Source organism: Pygocentrus nattereri, chromosome 2, assembly GCF_015220715.1.
Source record: "Pygocentrus nattereri isolate fPygNat1 chromosome 2, fPygNat1.pri, whole genome shotgun sequence".
NCBI classification, from domain to species: Eukaryota; Metazoa; Chordata; class Actinopteri; order Characiformes; family Serrasalmidae; genus Pygocentrus; species Pygocentrus nattereri.
The window spans coordinates 25,045,608-25,063,104 of record NC_051212.1 but is presented as its reverse complement, the minus strand read 5'-3'; the positions used below and the strand labels follow the sequence as shown (position 1 = coordinate 25,063,104).

The following is a 17,497-nucleotide window of genomic DNA, read 5'->3' as shown; positions in this document are numbered from 1 at the left end:
TGCATAGTATTGTACATGTAATAAGACTTTTTTTTTAGCCTAAACTTAATCCCAGTAACAAAGATGAAATGCATTTATCCTTTGATTTCAAACAATTAAATATTTAGGGCAAGGCAGATCTGCTGTTTTTTCTGCATTGTCAAGTTTTTCATGTCCTGAAATTTTAAAATGAACACACACACACACACACACACACACACACACAGCCCCACATCAGTGACCATCCTTAAAAAGTATTTCAATTGATTTGACTAGAGACGGCTCTCATGAAAATGAAAGCACGTGCACCTGTTGGTGGCGTTCTATGTAATCAGACAGGTCAAACAGGTCTGTCTGCCTTGCCAGATGCCTGTGGGGGAAAAAGCCTATGAGCGCAAAGCACTGCCTGAAGTACTGGCAACCTCCGTTCCTACTTCACACAACAACATTAACCTGAGGGACCAGTTCTACCTCTGTAACACACATGCATAATGAATGTGTGAGTGTTCATAGATTGTGTGCAATCATGTGTGTCTCTTCTGTATATGCCCAGTTCTGTAGACAATAACCCTCTTGGCGAGGGGGCCAAGCACCAGCAGCTTCATCCATCTGCGAGTCTGACTGAGGGCTTTTGCATGTGTCACCACGCGTGTGTCTTACATAACCAAAGCAATGCAAGCCAACCAAAAGCCTTCATATAAGCAAAAGACAGAAATGAAAGCACATTCATATGACACCTTTTAAGTTTAGATTTAGATAAGAAATCTGATGCTTGTGCCCTAAAAGCCAAACCAGCATACTCAACCTATAAATATGAGATTCCATCAGATCAGGGTACAGATAAACACACCAGCTCAGCATAATCACTCACAAACAGCCTACAGGAGTGTTTTAATTGGGGATGCACAATGATATTGGAATCATATTGGTATCAGCAGATAATTGCTTTAAATGATCAGAATTGGATTGACGTTTAGATTTGACCAATATTTCAAAATTATGAAAGTGAGAAGCGGCCATACAAACAGACTCTTAGAGTTAAACAATTTAAAAGAATACAATTCCAGACAGAGGATGCCAGATACAGATGTACAGATGTGGTTTTCTGACCAAGATATATGAAGCATGCACTGCTTTTGAATTGCCACTAATTTTGCAGCTCAAGGTGCTCAGAGAATATTGCTGACAAGTCTTTTATGTCAGTTAACAGATGCCTGGGTTGGCTAGCTTCACTATTCACCCAGAGAGAGCGAGGCCAGATATGCTCTCTTGGACTTATGGAGGCCTGTGGCACCACCCAGGACAGGGCTACTGTTACACAGTTGCAGGAGCCCAGTTACCAGGTTTGATGATATACTGTGGTACGAAACCCAATACTAATCATATCACATCAGTTCCTCTAACCATGTATAATTTTTTTTAAGTCACACTGGAGTTGTTTTCGCTTTCGTTTAATTCAAATTCATAGACAAAGCTTATATATAGTGTCTGTATATATGTGTATATATCTGTATATATATGTTTAATTACTGATTATATACTGATATATATATATACACACACACACACACACACACACACACACACACTATATATATATATATATAGCTCTGATATTGTGAAAGAATATTTTCATACTGTCCCATCCCTACATGGCGCTTGCTCACACTCACTCTTCCTCTCACTGCTGCTCAAACAATGTCTTTCCCAGTGGCCACTGCACTGCCATTCCAGATCAGTCCATTAACTGAGCAGTGGGGGGAGTGGGATGGTGCTTCTGTCCGATCAGATTCAATTATACAGGCTAGACAGAGAGCTGAGTTCACCCTAAGCTCACCCCCACACTGTCCCCACAGTGGACTCCTCCATGCACCCAGGGGCAGCAGGGCTACTGATGGCCTGCTGTAAATGTCTTTCACACAGATATGAGAGAGACACAAAAAAGTCAATCACTTCTTATTTCTCCCGTGCATCCATTGCTGTATCTCATCATACACAGCAACACTGAGCCACGAAACAGAGCACTTTCAGAAATCAATGACAATATGACAGTTTTCTATTGTGTTTGTCTAAATACTCAATTATGAGTGTTTTTATTCTGTCACAACTCTGGAAATAACATCTTCATATTTCTACTGCCTTTTCTCATTACATCAAATTGATACTCTGGCTAAAATGAAAAATGTAACCCTTTCATTTTCTCTCTAGCTGGCTAACGCAGGAAGAACTTAGACAGCTCACTGCGAGGAAGCCAAATATCACATCTGAATTTATTAGCCTTTTAATTTCTTCATCACCATAGGAGGTTCCCAGTGGTTGCATGACATATTTGTGCAATGCTGGGTATTATAATGAGAGAACACTGATGGATGACAATGCAAAAAGGATGCAAAATCATGAATTCTGTCAAATCGATGTGGCTAAGGGATACAATCCTGCACTACAGAATATTACAGAACATGACAAATAAATTATTAAATGCTAGTTTTATGCTACAATGCCACTTTCAAACCTTTGGGTTCAAACATCAAAATCATCGTACTGGAAACGGAAGTGGTACTTGTAAAAAAAGTCATGCATAAAAACAGGCTTTTATGTCTATCTGGGCTAGAGGTTGACATATTCTACCAATGTTATGTACAAAACTGGTGTAGGAGCTTAAAGGATGTGTTAAAGGGCTTAAAGGGACTTCCCTCCCTTATTAGAAAAGACTGAGTAATAAGCAGAAGCCATTCTTTTAAATGCTATGCCTCACAAGCACAGTGCTATTAATAGGTGGTACTATGAAGATTTTGCATGATTAACTACAGCCAGTATACTGAACGTTCATTTCAGATGGATTCTGTGCATCTACTGCAGCTGCATGAAGTCACATTTTACATTGTACCTCCTCATGTACATGCATGTGGTCCTGTATCTCCTAGCCATTGCCTGTAGTTTTGTTTAAACTTCTTTAGCAAAACCTATCAGTAAACCATGTTATTGCTTTAGCTCTTTCCAAATCTGTGGGCATCATACCCTCACTTGATTTTTGGGCCGCTGTCTCTAGGAAATCTCCAAATCTGTTCCCTAATCTCTTCTTAACCCCAAAAGCTCTGAAGCCTTAACCTCTCTAACCCCTCCCTAAAAAACATAATCACTTCACCCCTATCCTGCACCTCAGCCCCAGTGGCGATACGAATCCTCTGAAATTCTGAAGCCCACTGTCCCCCCCTCACACCCAAACAGGCTTAACCACAGGGAGGTCACACTTCTGTTGGGGAAATAATGCCATAAGACTTGGCATTACACAGCAGGATTAAACAAGTATCTCAGAAGAAACACAAGATGGTTGATTAACATTCAGTAAAATAATTATGTATGTTAACAATGACATTAATAACTATTAAGGTAAATAATTAAATTGTATCAAATATTTTTGCAGTTGCATTTCTCTAAGCTGGTGCTGTGGACATTGAATTGAGTTGTCTTCACTGTGAATCACCATGGAGGAAAAGAGACAGTCTAAAAAGGCAGAAAGGGATGATAGAAGGAAAGAAAGAAAGAAGGGCAGTGTGTAGCTGAATGTGTGTCTCCTCGAGGACTTTCTGTGCGTGTGCAGGCCAGTTTACTCCTAATACAGGCTAGCACCTCTTATACAGCAAGATTAATGACACTGAGCTCATAGCTGGCACTGTGTGTGTGTGTGTGTGTGTGTGTGTGTGTGTGTGTGTGTGTGTGTGTGTGTGTGTGCGTGCGTGCGTGTGTGCACATGGATGTGGGTTTGCAGTACGAAGGGTTTGCAAATGTCTGTTTATTTTATATATCTCTTTATCCGTATATTTATATTACTAGTGAAAAACTGTAATTAACACTTACGTAAATTATTTCATTGTTTTCTGCTGTTAATCCCTTTATAGCTGGGTATCACAGAAGTATGTTGCAATTCATTATACTGTATAGTCACAGAATACCCAGAATACACAGAATAAGTTAAAATGGTCAAAGTACAAGTCATTAATTTTTCAGCATCTGGAAAAAGCATAAAACACCTTTATAACCATGTTTAACTACATAGCAGCCTTAAAAACGGAATCTAATATCAAACCTTTCAGTATTTAGTGTGTTTGTTTTTTGCTCTTACAACAGCTTTCATTCTTTTCAGGAGACTTGTTTTCAGTTTTTCAACAAAATCTGCCTTAAAAAGTTGGATGCATTTTCTGCTTCTCATGATTCATATAATCCCAAACACATTCAGTAATACTGAGTTCTGGGCTCTGGGGTAAACAGTTCTGGGCTCTGGGGTAAACAGTCCATTTTTTCCTGATATTTAACTTTTAAATGTGCAGACTGTCCTCTCTTTAAAGGGTATGTACTTTTTCCACTTAGAAAATCAACAAAATTGCTATTTGACCAGAGTGCCCAAACTTTTGCATAGGACTTTATACCTCATATGTGTTTGTAACACAAGAGGAAATCTGAATTTGATGAAGTTATCAATGTACCTGCAGTCTAGTCAGTAGTTCTGCATATAAAAACCATGCGCTTTCATCATTCATAAGGTCATCAAACTGTTTCTGCTGATGTACATATGTGTAGGTTACTGAGCGTTATTTATTTACATGGCAGTTATTTTCACACATTGAGTGCCCTGTTAGTCTTTATCCTGTAGAGCATGATGATAAGTAATACTGATAAAATTATTTTCCCACCATCAAACAATGGCAAGCCTGGCTGTGTGTCAAATGAACAAACACAACACAGTTTACACGCACACACACACACACACACACACACACACACACACACACACACACACACACACACACACACACACACACACACACACACACTGTTTAGAGGTCAATGTGATCTGTATTCTGCATACTAATCCAAGCTCCTCAGTAAATTAAAATGAATTAAACATTATACATGTACATATAACATAAAACTATATGACAAACACATTTCCAGGTGCATTTCTAAATTCATACTGCTAGACAAAAACAAACAGGCTCTGAATCAAGCTTTGTGCTGACATCCTGTAACACATTATAAAGGTTATTCCGAGTGAATAATTGACTAGACCATTAGTTCAGTGCTTCACTCGTCCTTCCTCTCTCTCTCTTTCTCTTTCTTGAGGAGAGTCCCTGAGGGTAGATTGCTTTGCATCACTGTGTTGCTGTGGAACAGCAGCAGAAGAGGGAAGGGTGTGTGGCTTCTCTCTCTAATGCACACTTGCACACAGTGGCAGTGGTATGATTGGGCCCAGCAGGAATAAGCCCAGCCAAAATGGCCACTCACATATCCAGTTGCATGCAGAAGTTTAAACACCTCCAGTCATATTACATATTCTGTTGATTTCTAGGTAAAGGTAAGTTAACAGGGGACAAACAACTGGCAGGGGACCAAAAGCACAAATACAATACTTGTGTTGATGTGACACACTGCATTCATGCAGACACAGGTCACTGGAAAACTCTAGAGGTAAAAGATTTACAAACGCGCATTAACTCCCTCCACTGGTGTCCTTGTCCTTTTCTGTTGATAAACGACCTCCCTCATCACCCTCCCTCCACCACTGAGTCTCTGATTGTGCTTGTCCTGCACTTCACCTTCAATTGCCACGGTGTGTTTATTGAACACACGGTGTGATTGAACAAGAGAGCAGAAATAAAACCAGTCGTGTGTGTTGGTCACACCTTCGTATAATGATTCCCTCAGTGACTAGGAAATGTCAGACACCCATTCACATATTCAGAGAAACAAATGCTGTATGTCACACGAACACACCCACAGACTATTTCAGACCTGAATAAATCAAAACAAAACTGAAATCACAAACTGCTTTTGTACTTTGGTGCCACACCCCTATAGTAAATATGGTCAAAACTGGTATTTTCAGATTTTGCCCCAAGGAACAAAAATCTTACATTTAACAAATCAGTGCAGACACGTTTAAATGGTTTGAGCAGCAGCAAATCAACAGAGGTGATAAAAGTCATTGTGCACTGATTTCACAGTTTCTGTGAAGGACATCTGTGTTCATTCCAAGCATCAAGAGTGGGTACAGCACTTCAGAACTGCTTCTTAGATTCATTAGATGTAGAATACAGCAGAACAACAGAAGCATGAAATAAAGTCACTGCTAGCCCAATGGTGCGATCTATAGCCACAGGTTTTAAAATGATGAAAAAATTCACAAACAGCAGTGCCAAAGTGCAACATGTAACTAAACAATAAATAAAGTCATCACCATCATTTTCTATTGTTGAGGACATTGGCACATTCTGTAGCCTACAGACTGTAATAATTTTAGCAAATCTATTTTTAGATTTTTTTTGTAAATTGTTTTATTTTCAGCTCACTTTTGTCTTATTGAAACCAGATTTTATCTACAATAAAAGTGTATCTTCTGTATTACCTTAAAGTTTTCCTGTTTATGTTTTATTTAAAAAAAAACATAAATCAGCACATTAAAAAATAAATACATGAAAAACTTTCAGTTTTTGGACTCTGACAGTTTGTGTCTTGAATTTCCTTTTCAGTTTTGGTCAAGAATTTTAATGTTGTTGCATCTTCAACAGCACTGTATTGCTCTTACATATCATTGCTGTCATATTAGAATTTCTGACAAACTATTAACTTCTCAACAGAGAAGAGAGAAGTGGTTACTGAACAAGTGAACTGTAGTTCAGGTGCTAGCACTGGCTGAATCAAGTGCATCGCTGAACTGGAATCAAATACCCAATTATAAAGACAAGTCATCAACAACTGGCACAACACCGAGAGGCAGTGAGATCTGCCACTGACAAGCAAAGGTTTTTGCATTGTTAATAATGAATGGCACCAATCAGGTTTGCACAGTTCCTCAGTGATACTGTACTCACTGAATTATAGAATTAACATGTCCTTGTGGAGCTCTTATGAAGCTGATTAATCCTGTCCTACCTATTGTCTCGTCCACCAATATATTTAGTGTCTTTATCTCCTTTAACTCATCAAAATGTGTTTCTGGAGTAAATGTGATGTGTGTACATGTTAGGCAGCAAAGTCGATGTAATAAATGTTATATTAAGACACTTCAATCTTACAAACTTCTATAAAGCTACATTCAGAGCTATAAGGTTTTAAGACAGCACTGCCATGTAAGCACAGAAAAACCGACATTTCTGTTTTCCTCAAATATTTCATGTGCAACCAAGACATCCATTTGTTTGTGCTCATATCTGGCGCTGTGTTATTTACAGCCTGTTTTTGTACCTAATCACAAATCTCAGCTGACTGTTGTCAAGCAACGTCGCCTGGTGCCTTCGGACACCGAGCTATGACGTATTACAGTATGGCCTAAGACGGCTAGAGAGAGAGAGAGAGAGAGAGAGAGAGAGAGAGCGCGAGAGACAGAGAGGGAGGGAGGGAGGGAGGGAGAGAGAGGGAGAGGGAGGGAGAGGGAGGGAGAGAGAGGGAGAGAGAGAGAGAGAGAGAGTTGTTTGTCTATGCAAAACAAAAAGACAGCATGTAGCTCAAATTCTATAGTTAGTCTAAGATCAACTTTAGTACTCATCCTCTAAAACTAAGTATTTATTTTTTAACCATTTTTGTTAAAGTGTGTCATAGTGATCCATGATTAACTGTAAGCAGAAGGACCCGTTTGCTGAAGAACTGTCTATATTTTGCACTTTATTATTTCTTTAGCCTTTGTGCTTTGAGTAAATGGCTCTTTGCCACTGATTGCCACTGGCAATATGTATGCATTGAGACCATATGAGATTTAGTGGGTCACTTGCATTATGGATATTAACAGTCAACATCAAAGTACAATGACACTGCCTCACCATATGGAGCAAATGAATATCTAATTATATTTTACAATAAATACTGTATTAGTAATATACGATTGGAAATACTGCAATGGGAAGCACTGCAGTGGTGTAAATGGAGTCACACCATAACTAAAATTTAAGAGAAAGAGTACGGCTGCCTGCATTCTAGCTATTTTCTTGCCAAATCTTCACTATCCCCTTCTGCAATTAATTTTCACACTCTTACCGCTCCCTGTCTTCTTCTTGTTTTCAATGCCTCCTACACTCAACTCAAAGAGCTTCAGAGAAGGGAACGTGGCCTTTTAGCATCAAGCAGAGCCGCCCAGGCCTCCAGCCCAAATTCTCTGAGTTCTCTCTTCCTCATAGTTTCACAATTACTCCTCCAACCACAATTGATTAACTGAAGCCATGATCTGAACAAAATAGATGTTTGAATTAGAGCTTTATTTAGGTCTGAAATTGGTTTGATCCAAACTTGAATGTCTGATGCCCATGTCTGCCCTGACCCCCAGCACTCAATCAGAACCTGACTGTAGCTTGTTCAAATCCTCAGTGGAGCAAGTACGATGGCAGCAACACAAGTGACTCCAGTGTGTGAAATAAAACCTGTTTGAAGACGAATTCCACCAACAAATTTCAAAACTCCATAATTAAATTCCTGAGTCATAAAGAAAGTCATTCAGAGTAGGTTGATGTAAAATGTTTCATTGTAGAGAACTGAATTCAATTTCTGTACAGTGGTGAAGATGCAAGGAGTAGAGGTCGTAAAGGTGGATGACTTCAAATATCTTGGGTCAACCATCCAGAGCAATGGACAGTGCAGAAAAGAGGTGAAGAAGAGGGTGCAGGCAGGATGGAGTGGGTGGAGACGGGTGTCAGGGCTGATGTGTGACAGAAGGATAGCAGCAAGAGTGAAAGGGAAGGTTTACAAGACAGTAGTGCATCCTGCTATGATGTATGGTTTGGAGACTGTGGCTCTGTCTAAAAGACAGGAGGCTGAGCTGGAGGTGGCGGAGATGAAGATGCTGAGATTTTCGTTGGGAGTGACAAGGATGGACAAGATTAGAAATGAGCAGATCAGAGGGACAATGAAGGTGTAGCAGTTTGGAGATAAAGCCAGAGAGGACAGGTTGAGATGGTTTGGACATGTGTTGAGGAGGAATAGTGGATATATTGGTCAAAGAATGTTGGAGATGGAGCTGCCGGGTAGAAGGAGAAGAGGTAGACCTCAGAGAAGGTTTATGGATGTAGTGAAGGTGGACATGGAGATGGTTGGTGTAAAAGTAGAGGAGGCAGTGGATAGGGTAAGATGGAGGCAGATGATCCGCTGTGGCAAACCCCTAAAGGGAGCAGCTGGAAGAAGAAGAAGGTGGTAAAAGCAACCAGGAGGTCACACTTCATGTTCAACACAAATATGGCCATTTTACTTAATGTCCAATACTAGCAGTAAACACAGACATGTATTCTGAGGTTTTATATGTACAGTTCATGGTAAATGATAATAAATCTTAAAATATTATCTTCTTCTATTTTGGCTTACTCCCTGCAAGCAGCTCTCCATCACAAGTGGATTAAAAACATTTTAGGCCAAAACTATGTCAAAAGGCATAAGTAAACATACTAACAACCATTTCAGGTAACAGCTTTCTGTCGGGTAGCTTTCAGAGGCAACTTTTTATCATCATAATTGTGACGATTTTGGCATTTCACATCACTCTGTATGCTTATGTCTTTATGGCTTTGAAAAATCTGAGGAATTTCCCTTTAACGTAATAGAAATAAGAAGGAAAAAAACTTTAAGGTAATGGAAAAAAAAACTTCTAACTCCTTTTTTTGTTGTTTTAATTTTTAAACCCTTTAAAAATACCAGTTGCCCTTTAGATTACATGGACATTTCATGACTAATGGACTAATAGAAACAGTTCAGTATTACATATTAATGGTCCTATATTACAATCTAAAATGTCTTTTCATTAACAGCATTACATTAAAATAAAATTTCTAATAAAAAGTTCTGGTTTTGGACAAACAAGGTTTTATGACACATAACAATAAAGCAAGGAGATAAACTAAAGCAGGGGGAAATGCATTAAAGATGGGAGATGGGCTGTGAGAAACAGGCTGTGAAATCTGAACCACACCCAAGCCCTTGGTTTGAGAAATGACATCCAGACCTATCGAGTCAAGACCAAAGTTCCAGTTTGAACACAAATCTAATTGTCCAGTTTATTAGTGCTATTTTGATCAGACTTGTTGCTCAATCATCAAAGTGAAATAAAGTCCAGAGGTCCATGTGCACAGTCCTGTGAAGTGTTCAGGTTAGCCCTGATCTCCTTACTGTCAGACACTTGGACCAGCATCAGTCCAGCCAACATGCACCTGCTGCTCATGTTTCTCAGTTCAAACAGGCTCAGACTGAAACATCTGGAAAGTGGAAAAGGGTGTTCAGTTTGAATTCCACAGTTAAAAGGAATCAAACCAAACCCCACTCACATAGGCCCACTTTTCCATGGAAAGCATAAGACCAACCACAAGTGCTGTTACTTTGAATGTTAGTCATCAAAACAGAAACATAGGTGGGTGATTTCCTGTGAGAGGAGTGACCTAACACCACTATGGGTTTTCCACTATTTTTGAGAAGCAGCAGGTTCCAAAAACTCCATCAACAATCATCTCTTTTTGCACAACAATGGAAATGTGTCATTAGCTAACATGAGGATCAGCTGATGCTGAAATCAATATTGCATCAGGCCAGTGGTGGTTATGGCAGCGTGTTAGTGAGTAGGGTGTGTGCCTAGCACTGAACTAATAGCAAAACCCTATGAGTCAACTAACTTACTCACACACTCACACACTGGGAATAAACTCTTACCCTGGAGCTTCCTGCAGAAAACATAGGAGTAAATGCATTTCCTGTATTCGACAGTGTGTGATGATGAGTGTCTGAGTGTGTGGGGTTGGTATGTGTGGTAGGAGGTGCTGACAAAGATCTGGCTGTTACACTGAAAAGAGCTGATGTCGATTTACAGTTTGCTGTAAAGAATGTCTCATTCTGGGAGAAGAATGGTTAGAAACAGCTCAGGTTTCTTGTCAAAGAAGTTAAAATGATGGATTTTATGGAAATTAACTGTTATTCGCAAAGCACGCAGGTACATTGACCAATACTTTGTACAGTCTTGAGCAGCCTCCGAATATACAAGCAGTCTCTAAATATTGCAGTGAGGGGGGCTGAGCTTCCTAGCATTCCATGTGGTTTTATTAGTTTTCATTAATTTCCTTTATTTGTTTTTTCCTTTCAGTTATTAGTTCATCCTAATGTTATTTATAATTTATAGATATTTGGTTAATGTTGTGTTTGCAGACTTCAGAGTTCATGATGTGACTGAGAAACATAAGTCTGCTGCTGTAAAAATGTGTATGTATGTGTATATGAAATGTGCATATGAATGATCAAGTGATGTGAAGGTAGCTATATTTGTCCTGTTTGTCTATATGTTTACATATGGTACTACATAAAGTAGCAAAAGAGAATTGTAGATACTGTGAATAGAAGAGTACAGGAGGAAAAACTATATTCAGTTTTGGAATTGTATAATATAGTCGGACTACTGTAAATAAACAGTAAACTGCTGGAGAATCAGTTGGCGCTGAATTACTACAGCTTTACACTATGTCTGGGAAGCAAAAATTCCTTAATTCCTTAAAAAAACATTTTAGGTCATTGGCAAACATGAAAAAGTGTGTGTCTTCACACTAGAGCAGTGCTCATGGTTTGCCAGCAGAACCAGGTTAAGCCGAGATAAAACAGAGTTCTTCCTATGGCTGAGTTTTCCAACTTTACTGCAGGATGTTGGATTAAGTCCTGTGACCTCCATCAATAATCAAACAGACACCACAGAAACAGCTGTCAGCCAATCAAAATCAAGCAAGCGCTGCTGCTGACCAATGGCGTGTGTCTACAGATATTCCTCCTCATCCAGCATGTGTAAACAAGAAAGAGGAAGTGTGTAACAGGTGAGTTGACTGGTGAATAAACCACAGCTAATACAGGTAACGTCTAGCCATAAAAGATGAAAGGATCAAAGAAAATGTTCCATTACTAGTAGAGAGACACTGATCTATTACCTGGTGCCAGTATTGGGTGGATATCAGCAGAAAAGTGGAAAATGCTGGATGCGGTTTCGGAGGGTGAAAAGGATATATCAGATCCAATCCTATAACAAATACAGCCTGAGGTCACACTGTGTGATGTCATGCATTTACAGTCATGTGTAAACATTTGGGCTCCTTGCTCAAATTACCTGTTTGGTTGATTGTCTGAGTGAGTTTCCATGTCCTCTACATTTCCCTGGATATACAACTTAGCAAATAAATAACAATGTGAGCTAAAAGCTTTCAAAAACGGCATATTTGAGAGGATGTGTTCCCTTATTTTCTCTTAGTAAATGAATAAAATGTCCATTGATGGATGAACTGTTCAGTAAAACTGTATATAGCCATGTGTTTGAGTAGTTTGAGCATGATGGCCTAATTTAAGATGATCATCTTATGTAAGATAGTTCATTTAAAAATTTAGTAGCTTTTGAAGAAAATATATCAACAGTAAAGTGGTGTTGTGTCATTATTATTAACATTATGTTACATTTGGAAAAATGTTCCAGCTCCTAGAACCTTGACAAAAATAGGTCTATATAAGTCTTTTGACTATGACATGTAGCAGAACCCTTTTTAGGGCTATCTAGATAGTTTCTTTAAAAAATATACAATCTGACAGGAACTAACAGGTTTTCTATCCCGGAGATCACATACAATATTACTAAAACTACTACTACTAATATTAATGACAGTAAAAATGATAACAACAACAGGCCTCATTTACCAACTTACCTTAGAAGAAACCCACTTACACAGCTTTCACTAAGATCCTGACATTCATCAATGTTTTCTAGAATCTACACACACTCAAGAACACAAAGGTGTGAACAGTTCTGTGAACATGTCATGAATCTGACCTAGACTTTTTCTTAGGACCTTTCTCAAGAACACCTCAGGAAGATATTTGCCAATGAGGTCCATAATATTAAAATACAGACTAGAACATTTGTATTTCTTCTGATCATCACAGTTCTGTGGCAGCAACTACAGAAGCATTAGGATGATGCACTTTAATGCCGACCACTTTCTGAACTGCACAGAGCCATTTACAAATTGTAATGGCCCTTCTGAGTTCTTTGAGTGGTTCTATATTTAATGGCATTGCTATTTTAATAGCAGAGCATGTTCTGCCAAAGAACGCCATTTGCTAGGAGTATATAAAGTCCCATTTTGGAGATAAAATATTTGACAGTGAAAACATACAAAAAATGCTGATTGCGCTGCAAAAACATGCACAGTAAAAGAATTCCATTCTGGTGCAGCCCATTATCTTTGCTGATGCACACTCTACCTCTAAAAACAGTCATTAAAAGTGGCTGATATCAAGTTCACCCTCTGTCTGGGCTCTCTGTCTGTATGAAAGGAATGAGTGCAGTTTAAGCAAAGATAATGCATGTGACGCTGCGGCAGGAACAGACGGGCCAGATAAAATCCTATTAATGGATAACATTAATAGCACTGAATCTTGTATGATTAGAGTCACTTCTGCGAGCCCTCTGATCTGCCATTCTCTCTCAGCTGCACTCACCTGTCTCATCCGTCCACTCCAGTTTCCTTCCCTTTTTCTCTCATAAAGCTTTCAGTTAATGTGGCCCCTCCTGAAGTTGTAGTATAATATCAAAGGCTGTGTATGCGTACACTCACTCTGTCTCCTCACTCTTTCTCTCCCCATTTCTCTCCACTTTCTCCTTGTTCTTTTCTCTCCTCTCTTCTCTTTCATCTTTCTGTCTCCTCTCTCTTATCTATCTCTTCCATCTCTTCTCTTTCACACTCTATTCTCTTTCTCTAATCCTCTCTCTCTCTCAGTCTCTCTCTCTCTCTCATCAGGTCTGGCACAGTACCCACTCTACACTTTGCCAGAGTTGAACACTTCAATTACTATAATGGGCTCAGATGATGATGCTTTCCAACCAGACTGCTTTTACCGAACACACACACACACACACACACACACACACACACACACACACACACACACACACACACACACAAAACCACAGAGAGGGATACTGTGGAAAACACACACATAGAGTTTCCTGCCACACTGTATTCTTACAGTGGCCTACTTGGCACAAGTCCAAACCATTTTCATTTGTTAAAAAGCTCTAGAAGAGCATAATGCACATGCATGAAAAATCATCTATTTGACAGATTTTTTTTCATTCTCTCAAGAGAAAGCCAAAGCTTTCAGGTTCATATGACAGTGAGCGAAAGAGAATGAAAGTGAGCACAGCATCTGTTGCACAGCCTCTCGATCGCATGCTGAAAATCATTCAGCATTCTGCTTTTATATGCCCGCACCAACAGAAGCCGCAGTTGTTTCAGGTTCATTTGGTGTACAGTGTTTTGTGCACCCATATGGACGTGTGTCTGGATGAAGCCTGGATAATTTGGCAAAAGCTACCTCAGGATACACAATATGTATCACGAGATTTAGTTTTTTCTTTTGCAAACAAGTTGAAATGGACAAAATTCACTAGCAACCAGTAGTGCTGCACTACTAGCAAAAAGAGGGTCCTTACAGTACCACAACAAAAAGGTTCTAGGACTTTTAAGCAACCTCAAAGAACCACTTTTTTAGGGGGTGTACATTTAAAAAAATTAAAGAAAAAATAGAAGTTTACTGTTAATACAAATGGTTCTAAATAAACCATGATCTACATATAATCTTTGGAAATTTTAAGGAAACATTGTTCTTATATATAAAATAAAAGAAGAACCTTTTTTGGTGCTATAAAGAAAAAAATATGTTTTTTTTGTCATAGAGAAAAACCATTTAACCATGCATTCAAAAAAAGAAAGAAAAAATCAGATGATCTAATTGTTATTATGCAGTATATGCAGTTATAAACTACAAAAATAACCTACAAAACTGATCTATGCACCACCCACAAATGCATTCTTTTATAATGACTGCTGCCAGGTTGGACAAATCCCATTTCACCTAATGAAGCTGAATTTCCCATCTAAAGTGAATGGAAACTGATGTTGTTGTAGATTATTTGTGGTTGGGGCAGAGATTAGTGTATCTGTGAGATAATTCTTGATAGCCCTGATATACAACAAAGTGTATTGTGACATAATTTAATAATTTACCATAATAATGTCAGCATATCGCTATATTGGCCACCCCTTGTCTGTGTATGTAGATACCAGTTTACCTCTTCCTCTTACACAGTCACAATAGTCAGACCTGGCCCCAGACTAATATAACAACTGCTACCAGATGCCTATGAGGCACATATGAGGAACCCTCATCTTCAGCCAAATGATGGGTGAAAAAGAAAGCAAATTTTACTCTGGTTGACTACTGAAATCCCTCCTTAGTATTTCACAAGCCTCCCAATTTTAATTACCACCACAGTCTCCAATTAGAGGCCAATAAAAGAGGGATGAAAGAAAGAGAGCAGAGACCTAACGAGGGGTGGATTTTACACCCTTTGCTTTCTGCAACATGAACACATACACACATCCAGCACAGACACACAAATCCATTAGTCAGGGCTTTACTGATTTAAACAGGGAAGCAGTGTGAGGGTGTGTGTGTGTGTGTGTGTGTGTGTGTGTGTGTGTGTGTGGAGAAAGCGCTCCACAGCTTTCCTTTGTTCTCTCAAGGCTGCATCCTGCCATTAAGAGCTGAATACACAAGCTGGGCTTCCTTACTGGCACTGCTGAGTTTGGAGCGGACCCCAAACCAGAGATAGAGAGAGAGAGAGAGAGAGATGGAGAGGGAGAAAGAAGAGAGAAATAGGAGGGAAACAGAGAGAGATGGAAAGAGAGACAGGAGAGAGGCAAGGGAGAAAGGGAGAGAAAGAGGGGAGAGAGAGAGAGAGAGAGAGAGAGAGAGAGAGAGAGAGAGAGAGAGAGAGAGAGAGAGAGAGAGAAAGAGAGGGGACAGAAAACTAGGGGAAAAGGAGAGAGAGAAAAAAGAGAGAGAGAGGGATGAGGAGGACAGAGAGAACGAGAGACAGAAAAGAGTAAGAGACTTAGGCCAAAAGCAGACAGGCAGATGCTAGAGGAAAGTGGGCAAAACTAATTTAACAAGGCCAAAGCAAACCACTGCATCCTGAAGCGTTCTTGAAAGATCCACTTCCAGATCAATATGCATATATTCCTCAGCCTCATCATTTCATGCCTATAATCAATATCCTCCCATCAGTAGCTGCTGAGTTCAACAGCTTCTTAGTTCTAAGCCCAACCCGCTGACCCACAGCAAGTCGCCTCATTCGTCACTGCTGATGGCTTAATGTAATATTCATTAGCTCAGAGAGTGGTCAACCAATCAGTGCAGGCGTGCATTTAGTGGCAACTGTGAGATATGTTCACTGCAACCTTCTGCAAATGCAGCATCTCTGTGATTTAGGGTGCTGAAAAAGGCCAACAGTTGAGAAGAGCTCTGCAGTCGAGCACCTGACTGCACCGATTTTCACACGTTCTGTGACAAAACCCCACAAAGCACATGATTTTGACGTAGACTCACCATACTGAAAGTAAAACCTCACTTGTGAGAACATTTATTATTACACAATGTATATACACTCACGCACCTCAGGCTCAGGCAGTAAGACTGATGCAGCTGAGGAGTGCCTCAGTTACCCAGACCACCAGAGAGGGAGTGACTGTGTGTGTTTATTACTGTGGAGGTAGTCATTTCCTCTCCAGGTGTGCCAAATATTCACAGTCATATACACTCACTACCTGCCTACTACACTGCACCTTAAGCCTTGTAAAGCTCCGCCTACTCACAGATGCCTGCTATCCAGATGCTGCTGGTGTGGGTGTTTTTTTTTCCTTCTGCCTTCAATGAAGGGTGGAAATCCTGAAAATGAAAATTCTGAAAATCATACTTAAGAAACAGCACTGTGGTGATAGTTTACTTGAGTACAAGTAAAAGAATTAGCCTTTTTGGCTGAAGTGGATATTTCTACTGTTTTATCTACTCTTTTCCATTTATAATATATATTCTGAAAGCTTTTGTTGTGTTTATTTGATACGCAAAATCAAATCAAATCTAACAATGCCAAAAATTCTGAGATTTTTTTGTGTCACGAACTACAATTTGAACACATGAATGAGAACATCAGTCACACATCAGTTTCACTTGATTGTTACTCTGATTAAGTGAAATAAAAATAAGCACGAATTGATTGTGTTCTGAATGAACTCATGCCCTCACCTGGAAACAGAAAGTGCGTACAACAAGAAAAAGAAGCCTTGTGCTACTTTAATGTAATGATAGAAAACACAGAAGGCTCCAATTCCTCATGCGGATACATGTTACTATCCAAGTCTCTGAGAGCATCACCAATGAGATGCTAGGTAAGAGGTTAATCAGCTTCATAAGTGCTCAGCAAAGACATGTCAATTTCCATAATATAGTGTATGTATTGTTAGTGAGGAGCTAAAAAGCATGAATGTAACTGATCCATTCACCATATTGCCAAAAGGTTTGTGTGATAGTGTCAAATCCCACTGCCTCTTGGTTTTGCACTAGTTTGGTTTTATTGACATGTTTTTGTAATGATTTGTTTTGAAAAATTGCTGTAACCAGATCACTGTTT

At 39.4% G+C, this 17,497-nt stretch overlaps 1 protein-coding gene across 2 annotated transcripts in view; it reads right to left on the bottom strand.

The window, feature by feature from the left end:
• Positions 1-17,497, bottom strand: part of sema4f (sema domain, immunoglobulin domain (Ig), transmembrane domain (TM) and short cytoplasmic domain, (semaphorin) 4F) — an 82,358-nt gene that overhangs the window by 58,165 nt on the left and 6,696 nt on the right. The gene's annotated exons all lie outside the window — the stretch shown is intronic.